Source organism: Mesoplodon densirostris, chromosome 6 (assembly GCF_025265405.1).
Source record: "Mesoplodon densirostris isolate mMesDen1 chromosome 6, mMesDen1 primary haplotype, whole genome shotgun sequence".
NCBI classification, from domain to species: domain Eukaryota; kingdom Metazoa; phylum Chordata; class Mammalia; order Artiodactyla; family Ziphiidae; genus Mesoplodon; species Mesoplodon densirostris.
The window spans coordinates 59,321,053-59,348,092 of NC_082666.1; the positions used below are offsets into that span (position 1 = coordinate 59,321,053).

At 37.5% G+C, this 27,040-nt stretch overlaps 1 long non-coding RNA gene across 1 annotated transcript in view; it reads left to right on the forward strand.

The window, feature by feature from the left end:
* Positions 1-27,040, forward strand: part of LOC132492492 (uncharacterized) — a 38,070-nt gene that overhangs the window by 3,381 nt on the left and 7,649 nt on the right. Inside the window, exon 3 of the long non-coding RNA XR_009532824.1 lies at positions 26,765-26,934. This is a non-coding gene — a long non-coding RNA (uncharacterized LOC132492492). The remainder of the gene's footprint in view (positions 1-26,764; positions 26,935-27,040) is intronic.

The window sequence follows — 27,040 nt, forward strand, 5'->3', positions numbered from 1 at the left end:
AGGGCCTCACAGTGTTCACTCCGGAGCCACTTGTCTCTTCCTGAGGCTGGGCCTTCTCGCTTGGCCCTCTAGTTGCAGTGACTGTTGTCAAGACAGGGCAGAGGGTCTTCTGGAAAGAACTCAGGGGTGGGAAGTGATGGCGAGCTGGGTAGGGCCTCATCTCCCCTCTTGAAGGAGGTGGGTATGGCGGCACCCAAGTCTTACTATCCTCACGGGCATGTGTGGAAGTGGTTTGATTTCCCTGGCTAATTCTGAAAATTAAAGAGAGAAGAAACAGAGTGAGGATGAATGAGATCAAGCTACTGGAAGCCGACGGCTAGTCTCAGGAGCTGAGCTGGAATTTGAGCAGGGGTCTGTACGATTCACCTAATAGCCATTTAACACCCAAGCAACTGGAACATTCGTTACCATTTTCAAATCATCTTTCACACGTGACCTAATGGGATATGAACAGAAACTCTACCAGGTAGAGAAGGATTACTATCCTCAATTTATAGATGGGGAAACTGGTGCCCTTCTTGATAAGTGGGTTCATCATAGTTACTTATTAGCAGGTGGGAAATTGGAGCTCTATCTAAGGTTGTTTGACTTTCCTCTGGCCAACCCTCTGAGAAGTTGATGAAAACAGCTACATTTATTGAGAGTCTCCCACATGCCAGGCACTGTTCTAAGTACTTTCTATTTATTATTTCACGTAATCCTCACAAAAACCCTATGAATAGGTACACATTATCCTCATATGGATGTTATTTCAGGTAGATTAGCTGTCAACATTCATCATCCAGTGCCTTCTTGAAACGCAGAGGCCTGAAACCTAGAAACTACATGCCCCAGACTCCCTTGCAGTTAGCATACTGGATGCAATTTTTTAACAAAAGGCAAAACATCTGTACAATTTGAGGAGAAACCAGAGTATATGGCTGCAATTTAGATCTGGCCACTCGGAAGCACTCCCGTTAAGATTTGGAAGGCGGAAGTGAGGCAGAGACCATGCTTTGCTCTCTGTACCTGTAAAAATGGCTACAGAGCAATGTGGCTTGCCTGCAACCATGCTAATCGGTCATTACTTTTGTGGGTGTCCAGAGGCAGGCCCGGGACATGCAGTTTTTTAGCTGGATCAGAGAAGGGGGTGTGCAGCCCTTGCATTTCCACTGAGCAGGTGACTTCCTGGCTATGGAAGAGGCAGCAGCTCCCTCGGTAATCTTCAACTGCACAGTAGCACGAGAATCTTCAGAAAGCTCAAACTAGTCTTTTTCACTGACAATTCCAATTTTCTGTGAGTTAACTAATACCTTATAACACTTCCGGCTTAAATTAGCAAGAGTAAATTCTGTTCTCTTTACAGAATCCTTGACCGATTCTTTACCAGAGGAGAAAACTGAGGCATGGAGAATTAAATTACTTGTCAAGATCATATACCCAGAGAGGGGAAGGCCCAAGATCTGAACCCAGGTCATCTGTGTTCATAACCACTAGACAGCGCTGCCTCTTTGTAGAGCAAAGGGCCACAGGAGTTCAGAGAAGGGAGAGGTCATTGCTGGTCTGAGGACTCAGTGAGGAGTAAGAATCCAAATGGAAAAAAATGGAAACTGAAAAGACCTTGAGATCTATGGAGACTTTTAGGGATGCAAAGAAAAAGGGAAAGGCTGTGCAAGTGAAGAGAACACAGTAAACAGAGAGAAAGCAGGGACATAGGAGACCCATGCTTGACTCACGCTGACCCACTATTTTAGGCTGCTTATAGGGTAAAGATATGTTTTTTAAATTCTTTGTCCGATAGTCTCAGATCCCATACTCAGTGATCTCCCCCTATGAAGTGTCTAGCACTGCATGTGACATATGGAAGGCACGCAACAAAATTTAAAATTTGATTTGACTCATCTCTCGCTTCCTGAAGCACTGGGAGCCTCTGCTTACCTCTCTTCCTATTGTCTACAAGGCTTAATTCAGGGCTTCTCACACTGTAGGGACTTGGTTAGAATCTGTGACCCTGGCCAGCAGCAGAGAAGAACTCTGGTGGCTGCTTTGTGGAGGGGAAAGAACCCAGATTTTGGAGCCAGACGGTCCCAGCTGTCCTAGTTACTACCAGCAGGGCTCTAAGGAAATAAATTGCTGAAAGTCCCTGAACCCGCTTTTTTGTGTGTTTGGTTTTTGTTTTAAGCTGTTAAATGATGAGACTACCTGTTCAGGACTGCAGGGCTGTTGTGGGCAGTGGAGCGAGGGGTTTGCAGAGTCTGGCTCAGAGCTTGGTACTAAATAAGAAATCGATAAATCTTTACCAAGTTAGGTGGTGGCTATATGAGTACCCATTGTACATGTCTTTCAACTATTCTGTGTGCTTGAAAATTCTAATAAAATTCTGGGATAAAATCATTATCATAATTTAGATTCTAATTCTAGGATACCCTCCTCCCTGGAAAAAATAAATAAATAAACAAGCAAGCAAACTGATTAACAGAGCACTGAACTGCATTGGGAGGATAGAATTATTCATCACCTTCAAACTGGTGGTTCTTGTTCTTCCTTTTTCTACATTGCTGGGGTTACATCATGGATCTCAGAGACTTGTTATTGAATTAGAGTCAACAAAACACTTATTAAGCACCTATTGTGTGCAAGGCATGATAAATAGAGAATTCTGGCAACAGACAAACTGTCTTTCATAGCCTTTTTGACATAGAGAGACATCAGTTTAATCTTTAAGGTTTGAATTATGGTTGTAATTGTCACATATTAAACCCAAGTGTAATATATAAATCCAAGGCCCTTGATTCTTAGTTCAGTACTATTTCCATGACATCATCCTCTACAGATAAAATAATTATCCCAGAGCCAGACAAGAGGTGAAGGGGTGTGAACAGATTTATAGACAATATAGAGACAGCAGGATTAAAATGCAAAAGCCAAATTCCTCAGCCTGGCATTCAAGGACCTCCCTGATCTGCTTCCTGTCCCAGGATAATAGAAAGTCATGCTCCAGACCAATTGAAATACCTGATTTACTCCAATACTCCAAATCCTCCCACTTCTGTATATTTGTTCATCCTGTCCCTTCTGCCTGGAAGATCCTTCCTCCCACCTCTGCTTCTCTAAAAATCCTTTTTATTCTTTAAGGTGTAGACAATGTCAGCTCCTCCACAAAGCCTTGTACATAATGGGCGTTAGATAAATATTTGTTAAATTAATACAGGCATTAATTAACATATGCTATGTCTACAGATACAGTAGCAGGAAAAAAGAAAAAGAAGAGGAAGAAAAGCAAGCAGAATTACAAAAGAAAAGAAAATATAGTCTCTAAAATCTAAGGGAAAATGTAGATGACATTTGAAATAAAATTTGAATTTCAGAGCAGCAATTAAACTATGGAAAATCATAGAACTCTTCCTCTAAAATAAAACAGATCATTGTGCAGCCTTCAATTTTATTCCTATTATATAGCTTGCTGACACCACCTAGATGCATAGTTTCTCTGTTAAGTTACAAAGATTATCTCCTATCACAATGATAAATACTGTCAAAGAAATATCCAAAACTATCATATAGTGAAATAAAAAAAAGAGCCTCTAACTGAAAATAATTTATAATACAGTTTATTTTTTAAGTTTCTGAAAAGGACATGAGGTTTGTGGGTAAAACTGGATGTTTTATCTTTCCTACTTGAAAATGTGGTAGGCCTTTCTTTGGAAGACTTTCATGAGGAATATGGAACTTGGTAAGCATGGCCAAAGGAGAAAAAAAAAAAGGATAACAACATAGAGAATTGAATACAAGCCAACATCAACAGAAATATGACTAAAATGCAGGTGTCCTGAGGGGAAAATAAGAGGTGTGATTGGCAGAAGCAGGTAAAAGAGTTCAGAGATTTATCTTTTTCACATGTGCATTTCCTAGAAGTTAAAATCTAATATTGGTTTCCCAGCACAGAAACTAGTAGTTGTGGAAAGTATAGGGTTCCAAGGCTAAAGGGGAAAAACGCCCCTCCTTAGACATGATTGTAGAGTGGAAGCCAATCACAAAAGCCTTTGGGAGCAGCTGGAAGGGACACAAGTCCTAGCCTGGAGGTATGTTTGCATTTAAGGCCAGAGAGCGAAGGAGGGAAATTTGCTACATGTCACTTGACAATACTCTGAGGAGTAATGCCAGTGGGGGCACATCTAGGATGTACAAAATAAAGAGGCAGCAAGGTCCAAGGCACACGACTATGCAGGTTTTGTCACGGTCTGCTCTAGAGAGGTACATTATAATCAAAATGGTCACACAGTCCTAGTTTGGGGTTTTGGTGTTTGGTTACATGTCTTTCCTTTGCCCCCCCCCCCCCCGCCAGCTCTCCTTCTGTGCCCCCCTCACTTTCTATCAGTTGGACTGAGATAGAAACTCTCTTGTCGGGGACTTCCCTAGTGGAGCAGCGGTTAAGAATCTGCCTTCCAAGGCAGGGACACGGGTTCGAGCCCTGGTCCAGGAAGATCCCACATGCCGTGGAGCAACTAAGCCCGTGTGCCACAACTACTGAGCCTGCGCTCTAGAGCCCGCAAGCCACAACTACTGAAGCCCGCGTACCTAGAGCCCGTGCTCCGCAACAAGAGAAGCCACTGCAATGGGAAGCCCACACACCACAACAAAGAGTAGCCCCTGCTCGTCGCAACTAGAGAAAGCCCGTGCGCAGCAACAAATGGATTAAGAAGATGTGGCACATATATACAATGGAATATTACTCAGCCATAAAAAGAAACGAAATTGAGTTATTTTTAGTGAGGTGGATGGACCTAGAGTCTGTCATACAGAGTGAAGTAAGTCAGAAAGAGAAAAACAAATACTGTATGCTAACACATATATATGGACTCTAAGAAAAAAAATAAAAATAAAAAAGGTCATGAAGTACCTAGGGGTAAGACAGGAATAAAGACACAGACCTACTAGAGAATGGACTTGAGGATATGGGGAGGGGGAAGGGCAAGCTGTGACAAAGCAAGAGAGTGGCATGGACAATATATATATTACCAAACATAAAATAGATAGCTAGTGGGAAGCAGTCGCATAGCACAGGGAGATCAGCTAGGTGGTTTGTGACCACCTAGAGGGGTGGGATAGGGAGGGTGGGAGGGAGGGAGACGCAAGAGGGAAGAGATATGGGAACATATGTATATGTATAACTGATTCACTTTGTTATAAAGCAGAAACTAACACACCATTGTAAAGCAATTATACTCCAATAAAGATGTTAAAAAAAAAAAGACCAAACACAGGCAAAAATAAATAAATTTTAAAAAATAAATTAAAAAAAAAAGAAATGCTCTTGTCAGTAGCATTGTAAATAGAATAGCTTTGTAAGCAGAATGTTTACTGTAATCATATGCATTTACTTCTGCTCTCATCATCTTGGTTTTTAAACTCTAGCCTGTATTTTATTTTATTTTTTTATTTAAAAAATTTTTTTTTGTGGTACGTGGGCCTCTCACTGTTGTGGCCTCTGCCGTTGCAGAGCACAGGCTCTGGACGCACAGGCTCAGCGGCCATGGCTCACAGGCCCAGCTGCTCCACGGCATGTGGGATCTTCCCGGACCGGGGCACGAACCCATGTCCCCTGCATCGGCAGGCAGACTCTCAACCACTGCGCCACCAGGGAAGCTCCTCTAGCCTGTATTTTAAAGGAAAGAATATTTTAAATAACCTATTTGTGGCAGAAATATTAAATAATATCTGTCATTCTTTTTCTGCTTTGGTAATGAATACACAGTACCACCCAGAAAAGAGACATTTCCGTGGGTCTCTTGCAGCCATGTGTGACTATGTGACAACATTCTCATTAAGGAGATGTAAATGGAGGTCTTGGGTACAAGTCCAAGTAATGTCCTTAAAGAAAAGAGCATTTCCTCCTTCACTCTTTCCTCCCTTTTGTGGTTGGAATGATGAAGTGAAGGCTGGAGCAGCCACCTTGGACTGAGATAAACTTATGTGGATGTGATGCCCCCAGAGAAAGGGTCCTGACAGCCTGACACTCTGGAATATCACAGTGCTCCTGGATTGCCTACCTCCAGACTTCTATGAGAGAATGTGTTTAATACAACAGGTACGTTTTAACACAACTTATGGAGGGTAGGACTTTGCAAAACTATCAAACAAATAGAGGCCAAGCTATACAGTATAGTCCTCTGTCAGCTTAGACCATCAGAAAGCTACAAGCGTGGCCCATTTCATACTGGTCTCTTTCAGAACTGCCTTAACAGTTCTCTGAATAAACATTATGCCCCTGGATTTGACTAACGGCTAACATAGAAGTGTGTATGTGTGAAATGCTCTTGTGATCTTGTAAAATTATCTAGCACAGTTTTGCCTATATAGCTCAATTATATAAGAATTTCCATGGCAAATTCTCAGCACATAATGGTCAAGTACAAAAAGCATGTCTTTGACAGGCTGGTATGTTTTATCTTTTAGTTGAGATAATGAGAGCAATGTAACTCCCTGAGTTTCCATCTTTGCTTTAGCTACTAGGAAGCTCAGAATAAAAATTTGGGCTTGGGGCTAAATCTTTCCTCAGCCTATGGTTTTATCTTTTTTTCTTGATTTTCACATTTTAAAAAATCTCATGTAAATGGCTTGGGTTTTGTTTTGTTTTGCTTTGCACTGCAATTTTATTCTAAACAACTTTTCAATGTGTTTGGGAGCTGGCTATGCACCACTCTGAAGGAGATGGTGGAATAAGAGAGTGATTTTGTGATGATGAAAACACTGTTTTTCCTTATCCTTATGGGGACTAAACTCATTTTTGTTACCATCATGATTTATTAAGCTTTCCAAGCCTATTCTACCCTTGCTAAGGTTTACATTTTTCTATCTTTAGTTATTTGGAGGAACTTTACAGTTATTTAAGAAAACTTATTTGAACGGTATTATTCTTTCTTATATGTTACTTCCATTGGTATAATGCCATTCAAATGGAAAAATTAGTTTCCCCCAAATCAAATTTAATATCTTAGTAGTAGAATTCATAGAACAATACTACACTTTCATTTGTAGAGGTTCTATTAATCAAATTTTAGACTTAGCTGAAGTGATTTTCTACTATTACAGATGATGCATATGGGGGAGAGGTTGGCAATGTCCCAAGTCACCTGATTTACTGGACAATGTACTATTTCCATCTGGTTCTAGTTGACTCAGTTACTCAGAGCCTCAAATTAGTGAAGCTTGGGGTCATGAGGGCACTCTTGCCATACACTATACAAATATACTACTGGTCTCAAGGAGGCTAGGAGAAAGTTAATGAATCAATTCCAAATCATCACTACAATTAAAAGAAAGAACAACAACAACAAACTACTCAAACTAGACTGTAAGCCTTGAAAGCAATGTCTGTGTGGTGTTTGTTCATTCCCAACCTTTGGCACAGCTATCTGGCACACAGTAGGAGTCAAATAAACATTTGCTGAATATATGAATTAAAAAAGCACAAGTTTGATTCCTCAAAAAATTAAACATAGAATTACTGTATGATCCAGCAATTCTAATTCTGGATATATACCCAAAACAAATGAAAACAGAGACTCAAACAGATATATGTATACCCATGTTCACAGCAGTGTTATTCACAACAGGTAAAATGTAGAAGCAACCCAAGTGTCTGTTGCTAGATGAATGGATAACTGAAATGTGCTTTTCACCACATTTACATATATACATAGAATTTACATACAATGGGATATTATTCCACCTTACAAATGAAGTTTGACACATGCTACAAAATGGATGAACCTTGAAGACATGACTGATTCCACTTATATGAGGTACCTAGAGTGGTCAAATTCACAGAGACAAGTAGATTGGGGGTTGCTGGGAGCTGGTGGTAGGGAGGAAGTGGAAAATTAATGTTTAATGGGTATAGAGTTTCAGTTGGGGAAGGTTAGAAAAATTCTGGAGATGGATGGTGGTGATGGTCACACAATAATTTGAATGTACTTAATGCCACAGGGCTGTGCTCTTAAAAAATGGCTAAAATGGTGAATTTTAGGTGATGCATATTTACAATAAAAATTTTTAAGGAAGAGAAAAAAGAATACAAAAGAAATATTAATTTACTTGTGTAAAAGCAATCCCAATGAAAGCCCTGATATGAACTCCTAATCCTTATAACTGGGACTAGGTGTGACCATGGATATGTTGAACCCTGCCTGATGACTAAATTTCCTATAGGTTAAGAAAATAAAGCGAGCACAAGCTTTACCAAAGCTACATCAAAAATGCCACCCTCACTCAAAAGGAAAGCAAATATTAGGGAAGTATTTCTCTGGACTGAGTTTTCACACATGTAGATTAGATTTGGTTCTCTCAGTTTAAATGTAAACGAGGCTGGACTCCCAGGGCCTGTGCACTCCCAGGGCCTTTGCACTCCTCCTGTTGTCTCTCGAACGTTCTCCCTCTCATTCTTCTCTGATTCAACTCCAAGGGTTCCTCACTTTCATCTTAAAAGTTCCTCAGAGAGGCCTTCTTAGATCTGTCAATCTAAATTGGCTTTTCCTGTTGTTTGTTTTCAATGCTTCTGGCACAGGACCTATTACAGTTCACAGTTATTATTCATTTGTATTTATATTTATTTGTGTGATCACAATTTTAACGTCTCTCTCTCCCTTATTAGATTGTAAGCTTCATAAGGGCAGGAACCATGCCGGTCTTGTCAACCACCACATCCTAGTATCTAGTACAGGGTTGAGCACATAAGTAAGTGTTCAATAAGTTCTTGTTGAATAAATAAATTTATTTCTAAACAAAAGTCTTCAAAGGCATTGGTGCCACTCGATTTCTTAAACTGAGTAATGGATAATAGGCACTTTTTAAATACTTTATACACATATACATGTATTAATTTATATCTCTATTATGTATACCTTAAACATACACAGACTTTTTATATATGTGTGCATTTATAAATTTACTTTATTTTATTTATTTCTTTATCTTTACATTTATTTCCCAACTGTTAATCAATGGGCCAAGGAAGTTGAGTGTTATTTCCTTGTGTCTACTCCCTTCCCTGCCTGCTATCTCCAAGACCATTATTGTGGTTCAGCATCTTATTCTAGTTCTCCCTTCTCCCAGTCCTGAGGTCTGTGTTTGACAGGTTAAGACAAGTAGCTCATTGCTTTGCAAATGAATGCAATTTCATTTCTTCTTTCATTCTGGGATACCAGTTTAATAATGATACTGGTTGGGTAGATTAATAAAAAGGCAAGGGAAATTCCTCTACTTCTACCTTATATATGGACAAAAATGATGTACTGAGCATGTCTATTAGTAATGATATAAGAACCAAAATGATACAGTTTGCTCTCCAAATCAAAGAGAAAAAGATGATGCACATTAAATATTTTTATCATAATAATATTTTTTGATATAGGTTAAGATCTGATATTAAACAAAATTTGATTCTGATATTTACTAAAATCTGCACATTTGTGTATTATGTTTCTTAGAAATAAGATTTATTTTGCTTATTCATTATGCCACTTTTTTTGGAAACACAATATTCCCTTTGAGGATGAAGTATATGAAGACTTGTTTTAAAAGTTATACTTACTAAAAATTAGATTGGAAACAAGTATTTAATTTTCCTTGTAGAATGACAATGTATGATATCTTTAAATGGCCAATATTACCACTCATAGGCCAATATAATGTTTTTAGGAAAAGTTGGCAAAAGCAATTTATGGTGCCATTTGCTTTAGGATTCTATAATTATTTCTCCTTCTTTTGGAGGGTGATTTCCATTGAAATGTGAGTTTGTTCATCAGAGACAAGGATGTCATCCACCATGTGTGTTATAGCCGAATAGGTCTGCTGTTTAGACTTCAAAGTGTTATCCTGGAGACTTCTGTGGTTGATCCAAAGTAGTATTTTCACAGGTCTGTTCAAGGAAGAGCTTACTTTTGCAAAGAATGAAAGCCATGGAAAGAAGCTGGGGGTAGCGATGGTACCCCGGTGTAAAACCTGCATGTATACCTAGTAAAATTTGGAAATTGAATTCATTCTGCTTCCTATTTCATTTTACCCCCTATTAAATCAAAGTACGACACAGGCATCACAAAATCTGCCATAAATAATTCTTCACAACCGTCTGCTTCACTTTGAGTGCCCTGGACTCTCTCCAGCCATAAAACATGGATCTACTTTTACCACCAAAGAGGATAGTTCCCCCTCGGTTAGGGCTGAAGAAGTTGAAACTAAAAAGGAGCTTGTTGTTGAAGCAGTTACTCTGCGTGCCACATCTTATACAACAAACAAACAGGGGTTTCACCGTGGAGCTAGGCAAGTCCTTGAAAATCTTGACAAGATTTACAAATAAGACACGGTGTTTATTTATTACTTTAAAAACTTTCCATTGTGCTCTCCTTGGTAATGTAATATGATGTATATTTTTGCCAAGAATAGGGTGTGGTTGCTCCGTGGCTTAGCCGATCATGAAATGTCATGCTTAAGACTTGAGTCAGAACATCAAAACAATGCAACTCTGGAAGGAGAGTGCCAACAGTCTTCCCACTTCTGCTAGATTCAACTCTATTCGAGTTGGGAGCATTAGAAGGTTTTCTCGTTACTATGTCTAGTCATGACTCCAAAAATATTCTCGGCAAAGCTGGAATTTGGTACTTGCTTGCTTGTGCATTATGAGGATATCTTCTCCCCCTGCAGCCTGATATCCTCCCACATTCCTTCTATTCCCCTCTTCCATCCTTGATTCTTTGTCAATTATTGCTGGTTAATAGTATCATTCTTGCAGGGGTTAAAATCAAATGGGGAGAATCATACTTAGGGATTGCTCTTCAAAACACCCAGCAATGTGGGCTAACAAGCTCACAACTTTTTAGATAACCCAATGAATCCAACTTCTTAAACATTCATCTCCTTAGTTCTGTTGGAGATTTGGGAATCAATTGTTTTCTTTTTTAATTTGACATAGTTCAATACTTTCCCAAGGAATCTGATGAACTAAGCCAGATTGCGGGGTGAGGTTCTCTACTCATCATAGGCCCTCGTGGTATGTAAGTTCCCTGAGTGCAGAGACTTGGTTTTTCCCATTCACTTCTGTAACTTCAAGGTCTAGAATAGTGCTTGACAGAGCTAAGGTAGTCAGTAAATATTTATTGAATTAATGAATAAAATAACTAGTGAGGTAGGGTTCAAAGTACAGTAGAGGACTTGAAGTCAAAAGGTCTAGGTCCATGCCAAGAAACTAGAGCAAATATGCCCAATAAAACACTAATAAATTCTGTCCAATGAAATACAAAGGACACATTGTTTATGATGTCTGAGTTCCTGAATAACATAATTTGTAATATAAAAAACAAGCATTTTATATTTCACGATAATATAAGCTGCTTGAAAGCAGATACTACATTCTCAAATAATATTTGATGAATGTCTAAATAATGGAAAATCCATGCCCACAAGACTATTGTCTCAAGCAGAAGAGTGTAAGGCTTCTACAATTCAGTTATTATTTCTAGTATTTCTATAATACTAAAAAACTTAGTCCTGTGTTACTTCTTAAAACATAAAAATTCTGTTTGTTTAAAATATATCTGCACATGGCAGCAAATAACTGTTTTTTAAAATATTGTTGATAAGGGAACAAGACTCATGCTCTGAACTCCTCAGAATGGGCATGGGAATATTTTTGTCATAAAATCAAAGGGCTGGACTAGATTTGCTAAAGTCTCTTCCAGCTCTAAAATTTTATGACTCTGGATCAAAAAAAAAAAATTCACCCATGGGGAAGTAGTGTCTTTGTAACTCACTCAGAATTTTCAATTGTCATTGGACAGATACTCCTCACGATTCAGCATATTCTGGCTCAAGTCTTGTTCATAGTATGTTAAGCCTCAATAAAGTTTTTATCTTTTAAGGATGCTCTGGAAATCTTGTGAATAAGCTGAGGAGAGCCTATCATGAACCATAACTGAGTTTGAGAATTGATGCCCCAATAAAAGAAGACACCAAATGTCATGAAAGGTTAAGGCCAAACTATGTAAAGTGATCAGATCTCATGTTCAGCCCTCTGCAGAATGGTTGAAGCATTATTTTTCAACTGGGGGTAGTGATTCACTAATAAGTCATGACATCAATTTAGTGTGTAACAACCAGCATTAAATATAAAGGGAAAAAAAATAAGTCGTTCAGAGTAGAGTAGAAAATATTGAGTGTATCCCCTATAGTAAGAGTAATTATTATTTGGTGAAACTTTTATTTCAGGGGTGTGTGTGTGTATGTGTGTGTGTGTGTGTGTGTGTGTTTCAGTGTAGGTGTATGCATACTAGGTCACCAGGTAATATGTATTTCTTCCTGTAGGACACATTCAAAAAAGTTTGAAAACTATTGGTTTAAATGGAAACAGCCTTTTAAAGTCTCTTCAAATGCTATAATTACTTCTGTGAAATCCTGAAGATCTCATGGGCATCCTTCGCAATCACAGAAAAGAGGTAGGGTTTGAATAGAAAGGTTTCTTTCCTCAGAGGAAAGAAGTACCACACTAACCCACTGATTTTGAACACCAGAAGCCTAGGTCTCTGACCAACCTCTTCCATCTAATGGATCTGACTGGAGACACAAGTGCATCCCCTCTTTTGTCCCTGGTGGACGATGGATGTTGGCTACGCCTGAGTATAATTAAGCCTGAGTTAAAACAGAGTACAGGCCAGCCAAAGGATTTTTTTTTTTTTTTTTTTTGTGGTACGCGGGCCTCTCACTGTTGTGGCCTCTCCCATTGCGGAGCACAGGCCCCGGACACGCAAGCTCAGCGGCCATTGCTCATGGGCCCAGCCGCTCAGCGGCATGTGGGATCTTCCCGGACCGGGGCACGAACCCGTGTCCCCTGCATCGGCAGGCGGACTCCCAACCACTGCACCAACAGGGAAGCCCCCAGAAATGTCTATTTTAAATGGATCCATTAGGTACTAAGGGAAGGGCCTCCACTTACCATTGTACAAGCTGTAAACGATGCCCCTGGAGTTCCGGAAATGGCACGCCTGAAGAGCGCAGCTTGCAACCTTGGTGGCCTGGTAAAGAGATATCATGTATCCCAAAAGGAAAATCTAGTTGACCAAGCAATCAAGAGTACCACAGATGAAATTTGCAACAACGTGTTTGTGCAGGATTTCCGACATGGCAGGAAAAGTGTGCACCCACCCAGCTCAGGATAGTGGGTTTGTTAAGCATGAAGGCCTCTTAGGTAAAACTTTGCTACTGTCTGAGGAATAGTTATAGGCTCAATAATCTCAGAGGACTATGGAAAACTTGAAGACTATTCAGAGGAAGTCAACAAAGATGATTAAGAATTGAATAATAGGGCCTCTGAGAAAAGGTATAGCCAAACTGGAATTACTTAGCTGAGATTATTTATCTTGGTGAAGACACATCCAAGGTGTGGCTTAATATGGCCTTCAATAATATGAAAGGTAATTGTGACTAACTCTTCTTTATGACCTTTATGAAGAGAACAAGTTGAAATGGGAGGGCTTTTAGCTAGAGACAAGAATTTTTAGATTATAAACTATCCAAAACAGAGTGAGTTACCTAGCAAGGATTTTGGGTCTCTTTCTTTACAATAGGGGCTATTTCAACCCCTTCCACATGGATGGGTTTGGTGATCCTTGCCAAGTTCAATGTAAAATGTTGTGGGTCTATGTATACACATGTACATTTTTTTTTTCTGGGAAGAGGATTGGTAACTTTTATTAGATTGGGTCCATGCCTAAAAATGCTTTAAAAAAATCGATTATATTCTCATCTGCTTGGATCAGTTGAAGAACACTTTGTCTGAAGAAGGAGAGTAGGCTAGATGCCCTTTCAGGTTTGCGTAGCATCTTATAAGCTGCTTAGGAGACTTGGAGACCTGCATGCATGGCTGCTCTAAATTTTTTTTTTAATTAATAGTTTAATGTTTGTGTTTTTAAATTACCTTTAAGTGAAAAATGCATTTAGGAATATATATAGGGATACTTGTCATAAAACTGGAGAGTAAGTGGTACTTCTCAGGAATAGTACCAACTTAAAAAAAGTTTGCAACATAGGAACAAATGGGAGAATGGTATTCTGTGGAATATTTAAAACATATGGTTTTTGTTTGTATTTCTTCCAAATGTTTGAGAAAAGTGAACAACTTGTACCTGTATACAATCGTGACTATGAATTCACTATTTTGTTTTAACAAAAAATGTATTTATAAGCAAGCAGTAAAACGCTGAAAGAAATCATAATGTTAATAAGTAGGAGGCTATCAGGTTCCATATTAAATTTCTCATACCTAAAGCTTACCTTGCAAAGAACAGTCATTTTAACTTGATGGATTAAACAGTTTTCGATATAGCATAAATATCAGAGATCCACAAGAAGTGATTAACAAAAATCCTAATCAATCAGGGATAGAGATAATATCCACACACACCCATCCCTATGAATTATGCAAACAGGAAAAATGGCAGCATCACTGAAACAGGTGAAACGCAAAATTCTACTTTGTTCTTACCTCCATGTTTGAAGCAATAATAAAAGGTAGAAAGTTTATGAGGCCTAAAAAAACTCACGTGTGTCTTTGAAGTACATGTGGTTGATTTTGCATACATTTGCCATCATTTTTTATTTGATCATCAGTAATCATTTCTCTGTATAAAATAATTATTTTATGAAACAACGAAATCTTAAATTCTCATTCGTTCTGGCTCCATTATGTAAAATAATGGGGAATAATATACAAACTAGTAGAAAAACTGAGAATCAGAAATAATGAGAGAGAAGATGGGATTAGAACTCTCTTCTCTGGATTCTTGGTCTGGGAGCACAAAGTGTGAGCCTGAGTTGACAGAGTAACAGCAGAGAATGATAGGTACATATACTCCTAGGGCATATTTGACACATTTGCAGCAAACCTTTGGCCTCCATCCTTTTCAGACTTAAAGGAGAGTTGCATGCAATAAAACAACAAGTTCAGATACAGTAAATTAATAACACATGGAGCTGAAAATTGTAAGGTTTCATTTCTGGGGTAGCTAGATAAACAGATATACTTACACAAGAGCTGTTTGAGTCATACAAATTTTAAGCTAGTACTTATGGAAGTGGCAATAAGCTTTTCTGAAAGCTGCTTGAATAATGGTTTTAGTAACATAACTCCTTTTTCCTACCCATTCACATCACCATAACGCAGGTACACATAAAGAAGCTCATTTAGACAGTATTTCATTTTACAGGCATAAAATCAATTGGAAATTACAGATATAAAACCATCTCTAAACTGATGAGCTAGGTTAAAAAGATGTATACATATTGGGGGGGTAAATTGAAAGATTGGGACTGACATATACACGCTACTATATATAAAATAGATAACTAATAAGAACCTGCTGTACAGCACAGTGAAAACTCAGTACTCTGTGGTGACCTATATGGAAAAAGAATCTAAAAAAGAGTGGATATATGTATATGTATAACTGATTCATTTTGCTGTACACCTGAAACTAACACAACACTGTAAATCAGCTATACTCCAATAAAAATTAATTTAAAAAATAAACTAAAAATTAAAAAAAATAAAATAAAATATGCAAAAAAGAGATACATATATACATACATATATATATAAAATGACAGTAAATTATCATATGTGGTTCTCATACTATAAAAATTGATGCACTACTGTGATCTTCATACTGAGGCACCTAAAGCCTTTGCAAGGAATACACAAACATGATTGTTTTAAGGGGAAGAATTTCCATATTCTTAACTTCTATATAGACTTTTTTCCTAAAAGTGAACTGTGGGACAATGCACATGCAGTTGTGGTGTTCTGATGGTTTTCTATCCCTGTTTCCATTTTTAAAGCACTCCAGCTTTTCAAAGGTACCTGAAACTCACGTTGCTGTATTACCCCAGGGTGTAAAACTAGGGGCACTGAACAAAAGAATGATTCAAAATACTGGTGTCAGTGAAGCCTCATTTAATTAAGGCATCATCAACACACAGTAGAGTTCCTGTCTTTCCCTGCTTTATGCAGTTTTCGGTAAAGACAAAGCATGGTTTAGGAACAGAATATCTGGGTCTGTTTAAAGCTATTCTGAATGCAGATGTACTGCAGAGTGAGTGGGCAATGGGAGTGACAACAACTTTCATTCAACCGTTGTTGCCTCTTCCAGTCTGGTAAGGAATATTAATGGGGCATCGACTTATTTTATCCAGGTCACAGGAAGCTCTTTACTGTATACATATATACATGTATCTATGTATGAATGAATGAATATATGTATGAATCTGTCTTCTTAGAATTAAAAAGTCATATCATTTTCATGCAGCTAAGTATTAACATATCCATTTTCACTGAAAATGAAGTTAGATATTTTCTGACTTTGCTGATTAAGTTACATGGCAAATATTTTTTCCCATTGAGTGAGTTAAATCTGCAGCTACAAAATGTTTTGATTTGTGTTTTATTAAACATCAGGTTTATTGAGGTATGATTTGTATACAGTAACATCCACCCGTTTTAGGTATACAATTCTATGAGTTTTGACAAATATATACAGTTGTCTAATCACCAAGATAATCAAGATATAGATTTCCATCACCTCATGTAGTTCCCTTTGTAGTTAATCCTCACCCTACTTTTTATCACTAAAAATACATTCATTGTATGAATGTACGATAATTTGTTTATCCGTTCACTGTTCGATGACCATTTGGGTTGTTTCCAGTTTTTAGTGATTATGAATAAAGCTGCTACAAATATTCCTGTACATATAATTGCCTGTATATATATATATATATATATATATATATATATATATATATATATATATATATTTTCATTTCTCTTGTAAATGCCTTAGAGTGGTATGGCTGGGTTTTATGGTAAGTGTGTATTTAACTTAATATAAGCAACTGCCAAAATGCTTTCTGAAATGGCAGTCCCATTTTGCATTCCCACAATATAAGAGTTTCAGTTTCTCTGCATCCTGTAGCATTTGATATGGTCAAATTTTAAAATGTTAGTTATTCTGCTGGGTTTTAACTAATAGATCACTATAGTGTTTTTTCCCTTTATTTTTATTCTATTTATTTATTTTTAACATCTTTATTGGAATATAATTGCTTTACAATAGTGTGTTAGTCTCTGCTTTACTTTTTCTATTTTTATTTATTTTAATTTTTAAATTAAATTAAATGTATTTTTTATACAGCAGGTTCCTTTAGTCATCAATTTTATACACATCAGTGTATACATGTCAATCCCAATCGCCCAATTCATCACACCACCACCACCACCCCCCAACCCCCGGCTTTCCCCCTTTGGTATCCATACGTTTGTTCTCTACTTCTGTGTCTCGACTTCTGCCCTGCAAACCGGTTCCTCTGTACCATTTTTCTAGGTTCCACATATATATATTAATATACGATACTTGTTTTTCTCTTTCTGACTTACTTTACTCTGTATGACATTCTCTAGGTCCACCCACATCTCTATAAATGACCCAATTTCGTTCCTTTTTATGGCTGAGTAATACTCCATTGTATATATATACCACATCTTCTTTATCCATTCGTCTGTTGATGGGCATTTAGGTTGCTTCCATGACCTGGCTATTGTAAATAGTGCTGCAATGAACATTGGGGTGCATGTGTCTTTTTGAATTATGGTTTTCTCTGGGTATATGCCCAGTACTGGGATCACTGGATCATATGGTAATTCTATTTTTAGTTTTTTAAGGAACCTCCATACTGTTCTCCATAGTGGCTGTATCAATTTACATTCCCACCAACAGTGCAAGAGGGTTCCCTTTTCTCCATACGCTCTCCAGGATTTGTTGTTTGTAGATTTTCTGATGATGCCCATTCTAACTGGTGTGAGGTGATACCTCACTGTAGTTTTCATTTGCATTACTCTAATGTGATGATGAGCAGCTTTTCATGTGCTTCTTGGCCATCTGTATGTCTTCTTTGGAGAAATGTCTATTTAGGTCTTCTGCACATTTTTGGATTGGGTTGTTGGTTTTTTTAATATTCACCTGCATGAGCTGTTTATATATTTTGGAGATTAAACCTTTGTCCATTGATTCATTTGCAAATATTTTCTCCCATTCTGAGGGTTCTCTTTTCATCTTGTTTATGGTTTCCTTTGCTGTGCCAAAGCTTTGAAGTTTTATTAGGTCCCATTTGTTTATTTTTGTTTTTATTTCCATTACTCTAGGAGGTGGATCAAAAAAGATCTTCCTGTGATTTATGTCAAAGAGTGTTCTTCCTATGTTTTCCTCTAAGAGTTTTACAGTGTCCAGTCTTATATTTAGGTCTCGAATCCATTTTGAGTTTATTTTTGTGTATGGTGTTAGGGAGTGTTCTAATTTCATTCCTTTACATGTAGCTGTCCAGTTTTCCTGGCACCACTTATTGAAGAGACTGTCTTTTTCCCATTGTATATCCTTGCCTCCTTTGTCATAGATTAGTTGACCATAGGTGCGTGGGTTTATCTCTGGGCTTTCTATCTTGTTCCATTGATCTATGTTTCTGTTTATGTGCCAGTACCATATTGTCTTGATTACTGTAGCTTTGCAATATAGTCTGAAGTCAGGGAGTCTGCTTCCTCCAGCTCTGTTTTCTTCCCTCAAGATTGCTTTGGCTATTTGTGATCTTCTGTGTCTCCGTACAAATTTTAAGATTTTTTGTTCTAGTTCCGTGAAAAATGCCATTGGTAATTTGATAGGGATTGCATTGAATCTGTAGATTGCTTTGGGTAGTAGAGTCATTTTCACAATATTGATTCTTCCAATCCAAGAACATGGTATATCTCTCCATCTGTTGGTATCATCTTTAATTTCTTTCATCAGTGTCTTATAGTTTTCTGCATACAGGTCTTTTATCTCTCTAGGTAGGTTTATTCCTAGGTATTTTATTCTTTTTGTTGCAATGGTAAATGGGAGTGTTTCCTTAATTTCTCTTTCAGATTTTTCATCATTAGTGTATAGGAATGCAAGAGATTTCTGTACCTTAATTTTATATCCTGTCAGTTTACCAAATTCATTGAGTAGCTCTAGTAGTTTTCTGGTAGCATCTTTGGGATTCTCTATGTATAGTATCATGTCATCTGAAAACAGTGACAGCTTTACTTCTTCTTTTCTGATTTGGATTCCTTTTATTTCTTTTTCTTCTCTGATTGATGTGGCTAAAACTTCCAAAACTATGTTGAATAACAGTGGTGAGAGTGGACATCCTTGTCTTGTTCCTGATTTTAGTGGAAATGGTTTCAGTTGTTCACCACTGATAACAAGATTGGCTGTGGGTTTGTCAATATATGGCCTTTATTATGTTGAGGTAAGTTCCCTCTATGCCTACTTTCTAGAGAGTTTTTATCGTAAATGGTGTTGAATTTTGTCGAAAGCTTTTTCTGCATGTATTGAGATGATCATATGGTTTTTCTCCTTCAATTTGTTAATATGGTTTATCACATTGATTGATTTGCATATGATGAAGAATCCTTGCATTCCTGGGATAAACCCCACTTGATCATTTTATATGATCCTTTTAATGTGCTGTTGGATTCTGTTGGCTAGTATTTTGTTGAGGAGTTTTGCATCTATGTTCATCAGTGATATTGGCCTGTAGTTTTCTTTCTTTGTGACATCTTTGTCTGGTTTTGGTATCAGGGTGATGGTGGCCTCATAAAATGAGTTTGGGAGTGTTCCTCCCTCTGCTATATTTTGCAAGAGTTTGAGAAGGATAGGTGTTAGCTCTTCTCTAAATGTTTGATAGTATTTGCCTGTGAATCCATCTGGTTCTGGGCTTTTGTTTGTTGGAAGATTTTTAATCACAATTTCAATTTCAGTGTTTGTGATTGGTGTATTTATATTTTCTATTTCTTCCTGGTTCAGTCTCTGGAGGTTGTGTTTTTCTAAGAATTTGTCCATTTCTTCCAGGTTGTCCATTTTATTGGCATGTAGTTGCTTGTAGTAATCTCTCATGATCCTTTGTATTTCTGCAGTGTCAGTTGTTACTTCTGCTTTTTCATTTCTAATTCTATTGATTTGAGTCTTCTACTTTTTTTTCTTTATGAGTACTATAGCTTTAATATGCATTTCCCCAATGACAAATGATACTGAACAATTTTTCTTGTGACAGTTTGCCACTTTTCTCTATTCTCTGGTGAAATGTCTGTTTAGATCGTTTGTCCAATTTTGGCTGGTTGTTTGTGTTTTTATTACCACGTTGTGAGAGGTTCTTATATACTCTGGACATAAGTTCTATATCAGATATGTGTTTTGCAATTCTGAGGTTTTGATAAAAGGTCCATTTAAAACATGGGATGTGATAATACCATTTTATCAAAACATACTGTATGGGCAAAGGTATATAGTACGTTGACTATATTTCAGTTTTCCTAATTCTTCCTGAATATATTAAATTAAACAAGGTGTCTCTAAGAGAAAGAGCAATAAGTATGATTAATTATCATGTGATAAGTCTCGGTAAAGCAGAAACAGAGAAGGTAAGTGGCTCTAATGATTCTGTACAAATCATCTTGCTGGTCAAGCCATTTATATTTCTTTGCTTTCAAGTGATATAATTAAGCTGTTAGTTGATAAACAATTAAACATAAATTTTGATGGGTAATCACTAAGTGATTTTTGGCATATAACTCAGAAAGAGTTGAAAGAGTTGAGTTATAACAAAATTCCTTCCTTCAATCTCCAAATTCATTCTTTATATGTAATTAATGTTCTTTAGCATTTATATGAATAAACATGAACATTAGAAATAGGATTTATGAGTAACCCTGTCTCATTTTGGCAATAATGTTTATCCACTGACAGATGGGCTACTTATGAAAAAAGAAAGCCTCGTATATTTTATCTAGAGAAGTAGTTTTAATGAAGCATATTACTTATCAAAATCTGTATTATGTATGTTATTACTTGAGTGTTGATAATAACTGAAACAATATCATCACCCAGAAAAACTTTTCTCAAACCTAGAGACTTATGAACATAGAAAATTTAACAAAAATTAAATTTCATTTTATACACGTATTTCTTTTTTGCATATTTTTTCTTTTGTTGGTGATCATAATTTTGATTCTTTTTTATTTTGAAATATTAAAGGGGAAAACTTTCAATCATAAATACATTAAGATAATATGAGTTCAAAGAGAAAAGAGAACAAAATAAACATCCAGTACATATTTGTAATGCCTAATTATGAGCATCTAACTGGTATAGTGTTAAGCTTCCAGTAGAAACAGCTAGAATTGTCAATTTTATAATTCTCTAGATATTATATCTTTTGCAACTATTTTAACTTATAATGACAAATTTTAAATATTAACTTAAAAATATGCCTCTCGTAGACAATTTTTCTAAATTCTTTTAGGGAGTTTGAAAGTAAAAATTTTGAAAGGTAGGTCATGGCCTTTATAATTCTTTCCCTTTTCTCTCTGGTAGTTGTGACATTGGCCCTGATCTCATTGTTCCAGTTTTTAAGCTTCTTAGTTTGCCATTACAATAGCAATAATGTTCCCTGCACACCGAGTGGATGACAAGCTCATCCAGCATCCTTCCCACGTTGGCTGGCAGCAGACCTCTAGCCAACAGTGCCAAGCTCCTTTCTCCAGGGCTCAGCCTTGACATTCTTCCGTGCAACTCAACAAAAGCACCATAAAAGAACAAAACACCCAGAGTGATTCTTAACTGGGTATTCAGAACTTTATAAAAGGATTTATTATTGAGGCTTGAGGTTTTGTTTATTAATTGGTTTTTGTTCTCTCTTGTTTTCTGGTCAAATACTTTGTGCAGGAGAAAGAGAGGGAGAGGGAAAGGGGGAGGGGGCAGAGAGAGAGAGAGAGAGAGCATGAGTGAGTGTGCGCCTGGAAAACTTCTTGTTTTGTTGGAGTCCTGAAAAGTGTTTTCCAAAATTTTCAAAGCTTGGGACAGAAACTTATAAGCCAAGCTGATCTGCTCACATCTCACAAATGCACAGCCCTGTGTACTTGACACCTGCGATTTTTTTATACATCAAAATTTGGGCTCTTCTGCATTCAAAGAGCTCCAGCCATCAGGCTTCTGAGGGCCGTGCCCGTGGAGAAGGGAAGCAAACTCATTTGGCAGACTCTTAGGAGGAAGGTACTCTACTTCAAGAAAGAATGAACAGAAAGATGTCCAGGGAGGGTCTAGCAAAGTGTCCCACGAGAACACATCTACCCCCGTGTCCTGCTTAACTCCCCAAACACATAGTTAAAACTGTAGGACATTTTGTTTTGCATCAGGTGAAACAACAGCCTGATTCCCCTATTAATGACCCTTAAGACAGTGCCATTGCTTTTCTTTCTTTCATGGGCTCTGTTTTTTCCCCTTTCTTTTAAATACCAAACTGAGGTCTGTGCGGCTCCCCCCCTCCCCTCCTCCCCCTAGGTTTGGCGCTCGTTTTCCCCGTTATTCCAATGAGTAATGACACCAAGGGCATGGAGCCAATCCTACCCGCTTTTTACACTTTCTTCTTTCTACAAAATAAAAGAGACCCAAAGCAAACACAACATGCTGCAACTTTCAGCTTCAGGGATCGTGACTAATTTCTAAGCTCTCTGTGCTCTGTAGTAGAATCTGGCTGTCATTTGACATTTGGCTTTTTTTCACAGAGCCCTTGAACAAACTTTATTTACAGTGCACACTGACTTTTATTACTACATAATACAGAAAATATTTGCTTCATTATGAAGCCAACTTTTGATTTTTGTTCCTTGTGGTAAACAAAGTTCAAAATACTCTCTACTACCATTGTTCCAAACTAGTCACAAACTATGTAAACAATCAGCAGAGTGATTGTGTGGCCCAGATCTTGTGACTGCCTCACCTCCCTTTCCAGGAAAAGGAAAATTTTGTTTAAAAAAATGAAGTTCAGGTCAATTTTAAATTTTCAAGCAACTTTTGCCCCTCAGGACTGCCTCTTAGTCAATTCTGGTGGTTGCCTTTTATGGGAAGTCACCTCACAATGAAGTCTTTTCAAGGTACTTTTGGAACTAAACCTCTTTGGATAAAGTCCAAGGGAGGCCTAATTCTGCTCTAAGACAAACACTATTGCCCCAAACATCAAGTGCTAATATGTTAGGTAATACCTAGGTAAGAACATAAGTTGTTAGAAATATATGAGTGTACTCAGATGCATTTTATCTATATTTAGATATACTGTACTGGCTTTGCTGATTCCATTTAGTTCTAGAACCAACCTGCCTTGTGTACCTTAATTGGCTTTAAAAGATTGTCCAGACTTGAAATGGACCCATTTGGCTAACTTTATGGTTTAGTTTCTGCATATGCACATTACAATAAACATGTCCGTCCAGACTGCCTGCATCTGAATCCTTGCTCTTTGACGTTTTGTGATTAATACTTTATGAAATTTGGTAGACTTTTTTGACTGATTTTTAAATCCCACCTATAAACCCTGTACCAGTTTATTTTACCAGAAAAATAAACCCAGAGTAGAAGAATATTTTTAGTTCCTATCGTTAAAGGCTTTCAGAAAATCATGTATGCCAGCACGAACCCAGACTAATATTTATATCAACATTTCTCCCCCTGGACATACCTTCCCACTGATAATTTGGGAGTAAGATTTAGTTTCTGTCTTAGACTTAAGCCCACATCTAGAGTTTCTGGAACTTCGATCCTAACAGAACACTTTAGAGTTGGCTTTTTCCTTTCTCTGCTTTATAGGACATTTATAAAACTTCTGCCTTCCTGCGAATGGTGCTCACACAGTTGCACTAATGTCAGTGCTGTACAATAAGGAAAAATCTTGGTTTCTGCGATCAGATCTGGAATCAAACCCTGGCTCTACTATTTCCTGGATGCATGATCTTGAGCAACTTACTAATCCTCCCAAACCACACTTTCTTTTTTTTTTTTTTTTTTTCCTTTTTTTTGCGGTATGTGGGCCTCTCACTGTTGTGGCCTCTCCCGTTGCAGAGCACAGGCTCCGGACGCGCAGGCCCAGCGGCCATGGCTCACGGGCCCAGCCGCTCCGCGGCATATGGGATCCTCCCAGACCGGGGCACGAACCCGTATCCCCTGCATCGGCAGGCGGACTCTCAACCACTGCGCCACCAGGGAGGCCCCACACTTTCTTTTATAATAAGGAAAATAATACCATAAGGAAAATATCATAAGGTTACTAAAAGAATTCAATGTAATAATATGTAAAAAGCACCCAACCCAGTATAGTGTGTATAGTTAACACTGGCTCCTTATTTTTCCAGTATATTGTTCTGATTATTCTGATAAGAGTAATTTTTTTAATGTAGTTTAAAAAAAATATTGGACTTCCTATGTAGATGCAGAAAAAGACAATCAAAGACGTTATATGAAAAATGCAAACAATTTTCAAGATGTCTCCTAACAAGTAGTTTGTCAAATACTGTCAGTATTTTGTATACGAGTCTTGGTTAGTATTTTCTGCTTTGGTATCCCTTTGGTAAACTCTTTGTTTAGAGAGAATCTCCTAAGTCTTCAGTTTCCCCTTCAATAAAACAGAATGACAGAACTTTGAAACCTTAGAATAAAACAAATACCAAAGATTACTATTGACTGCCTATTTCATAAATAACGGAATGTTGAAGAGCTATTTTACATATAGGTACTGTGATTAAAGGGACAGCACAAGGACATCATTTTTATATTTAGGAATTTAGATGAACTTTGAGGGTTCGACATTCAATTCATTTTTGTATATTGAATCATGGTCAAAGCATTTATTATCCATGATCTTATTTTTTTTCTCCTAAGGATTAAACATCTATTTGATGCTTAATAGTAGTGACAGATTGGTGAGCTTTGGAACCAAAGTTTTTACTTTTAGGGACGACTGAACTGAGCCAGTGAAGAGAAACTGGTTATCACTGCCAGAACAATCCCATAGGAACTTCAAACTTGAGAAGGACCCTTTCCCACCAAGGACAATGAGTATACACATTTATTTGACTGAAGAATAGCACAGTGTTTATGAATTGGACTTTGAAATATAAATGGCTGGGTTTGGATCCTGGAACCAGAATATTCTATTTAATCTTAGGCAAGTTACCTGAACTCTCTGAATTTCAGTTTTCTCACCAATAAAATGGAGCTAATCATAGTGCCTACCCTACTGGATTACTGTGAGAAAATTAAATAAGACATGTAAAGGATGTAGAGAAGTATCTGGCACAAAGAAAGAGCTCAGTGTTAGTGGTTGCTGATGTTATTAGTCCCTTGGTAAAATTCACAGACTTTTTATTTTACTTGGTAGAAGGCAAGACATTAAATATAGCATTTTTGCATTTGGATGAAAATTTTAAGGATGTTTGCCTACCCTCATCACTGAGTACCATCCTTTGGCTCTCACTTCACTCGCACTACCGTTACCACCTGCAGCTGTTCTCCTTTTTTCCAGTTATTTAAAGTAAAACAAAAACAAGACCAAAAGACAACCCTCAGAATGGGAGAAAATATTTGCAAATGAAGCAACTGACAAAGGATTAATCTCCAAAATTTATAAGCAGCTCATGCAGCTCAATAGCAAAAAAAACAAACAACCCAATCCAAAAATGGGCAGAAGACCTAAATAGACATTTCTCCACAGAAGATATACAGACTGCCAACAAACACATGAAAGGATGCTCAACATCTTTACTCATTAGAGAAATGCAAATCAAAACTACAATGAGATATCATCTCACACCAGTCAGAATGGGCATCATCAAAAAATCTAGAAACAATAAATGCTGGAGAGGGTGTGGAAAAAAGGGAACACTCTTGCACTGCTGGTGGGAATGTGAATTGGTACAGCCACTATGGAGAACGGTATGGAGGTTCCTTAAAAAACTACAAATAGAACTACCATATGACCCAGCAATCCCACTACTGGGCATATACCCTGAGAAAACCATAATTCAAAAAGAGACATGTACCAAAATATTCATAGCAGCCCTATTTACAATAGCCCGGAGATGGAAACAACCTAAGTGTCCATCATCGGATGAATGGGTAAAGAAGATGTGGCACATATATACAATGGAATATTACTCAGCCATAAAAAGAAATGAAATTGAGCTATTTGTAATGAGGTGGATGGACCTAGAGTCTGTCATACAGAGTGAAGTAAGTCAGAAAGAGAAAGACAAATACTGTATGCTGACACATATATATGGAATTTAAGAAAAAAAATGTCATGAAGAACATAGGGGTAAGACAGGAATAAAGACACAGACCTACTAGAGAATGGACTTGAGGATATGGGGAGGGGGAAGGGTAAGCTGGGACAAAGTGAAAGAGCGGCATGGACATATATACACTACCAAATGTAAGGTAGATAGCTAGTGGGAAGCAGCCGCATAGCACAGGGAGATCAGCTGGGTGCTTTGTAACCGCCTGGAGGGGTGGGATAGGGAGGGTGGGAGGGAGACGCAAAAGGGAGGGGATATGGGAACATATGTATATGTATAACTGATTAAAAAAATAAATAAATAAAAATTTAAAAAATTAAAAAATTTAAAAAAAATAAAAATAAATAAAGTAAAGCAAAAGACAGAACCCTGCTTTCAAGGAGTGAATATTCTTTCAACAGAGAAAAGGTACACACAGGTGAAAAACCGGGAATCTGAAGGCTAGTCCTCAAAGCTTACTTTTTTATCCTTCAAAGCTAAAAATCAAAATAGTGAAGACTGGTAGAATTTTACATATACTTAATATGAATTTTTTTCTTTTGTTCTCAGGTAAGCCAATGTTGGAGGAGCATAGATTTTGGAATCAGAAAGACCTGAGTTCAAATCCCATCTCCACCACTGAGCAGCTACATGAACTTGGGAAAGTTCATTGGTCTCTCTGAACTCCTACTTTTTTGTCCGTAAAAGGGAAATATTACCTGTTAGCTCAAAAGATCAAGGTGAGGATTAAATGAAATGGCATGTGCAAAGCACTCAGCACATGCCATCAGTTCCTGATCCTTAGTAGGTTCTCAATTTTCCTTCCCCATTAACTGCATAAACTAA